Genomic DNA, 1,583 nt, shown 5'->3' on the forward strand with positions numbered 1-1,583 from the left:
TTTAATTCAGACAGCTGAGACGTCATCGCAAGAGGGCGGCAGACCCACACAATGGACGATTCAACATTATTTATTTTTTGCATTAATAAGCCTTCTATGTATCGTATAGAAAATGTATGTGCCCCAAGGCTAAATTAAATTGTGGGGCACGAGGGATGGGGTAAACGATCGAATATCAAAGCATCCCAAACAAATCATTGGTTGTCATTGATCTGCAAATCTGACCTGATTTGTGGACAAACTGCTTCACCAACTCGTCGCTCATCAGGCAGCACGGCCCAATCATGAAGCTGTTAAGCAGAAAATACTGCTGAGCACTGATGGCTATGCTAATAGTGTTACCAGTCACACCGCCGCACACTTTATGGACTTTTGGCTGGTAACCAGTTTTTGCTAGGCAATATTTTTTTACTGTGCTTAGTAAGTTTGTGTGACAGGCTTTATGAAATTGGCGCCCTAGTAGCCAATTTCATGGATCGATAATGTTGTTGTTAACAAAAGTTAAGGGGAGTAATAAAGGGCAAAAAAAAATAATGAAAGTACAATAAATTTATCAAGTAAAAAAATGATTAATCGGGGAGTTCCTCTTTTTCTCCGCGTGCAAATTTTCCGAGATTGGGGAAAAACACTCAAACATAGGCTCAGCGTTATGCAAAAGGCCAAACAAAAATGTTTAGCGTCCCATACGCATTCCCCTTTAAAGGCCAGCCAAGAGTACCCCCTATTTTTTTCTCTATGGCGGAAAAGGGGATTTTGTTTTTCTTTTTCATAAACAAAATTATACATTGATCTCATACTAAGAAGATTTTGATTTTGAAAAAAATAAATTTATGTTATATTATATGACATAAAAAGGCGCTCCTTTCCACCATAACCCCCCTTTTTTTTTTAAAGGCAGGACGCTTTAAACATTATTTGTTGCCTGAAATAAAGAAGAAAAGGGCGGAAGGGAGTTTTGTGTGAAATGACCCGCATGGACGCATTTATATTTCCATACACCCAAATCGAAAGTAAAGCGTTGATGCGCTTCAAAAGAGCGTTCATTTTAGATGAAGTAAATAAATTATTGTTTTGTATGCTTTGAAATTCCACCACTACTCTGCCGTGAAATGAAGAGTTCAAGATTAGACCGAGTGATAAGTGTCCTGCAGCCGATTTCGAAAAAAACGCTAGGATTAATCTCGAGTTAGGACGAGTAACCCGTCCTAACTTAGGATGGGTTCAATGCGTTCTAACGTCTTGGATACGGAACTTAACTTGTACTTAAAGTCCTAAGATTAATCCTAAGTTAGGAGAGTTTGGTGAGATCGACGGCTGATAATAATTGCAAACATGCATCATTAAACCTATTTGTTTTAGCAAAGAGAATGAACTGTGCTTTGGTTATAGTTACCCTTATATAGACCATTGACATTTTGATTTTGTCCATATAAAAATAAATTTTATTATTCATAATTACGGCCTATAGGGGACCTCGTCCACATGGTGACTGTGTTAATTGTCCCTGTTCCACCGTGTGGTAAAAAAGGTAAAAACATTGACTGAAGGAAGGTGAGTCACAAGAGGGCGCTGTCACAGACGAA

The sequence above is a fragment of the Asterias amurensis genome, chromosome 3 (assembly GCF_032118995.1).
Source record: "Asterias amurensis chromosome 3, ASM3211899v1".
Lineage (NCBI taxonomy): Eukaryota > Metazoa > Echinodermata > Asteroidea > Forcipulatida > Asteriidae > Asterias > Asterias amurensis.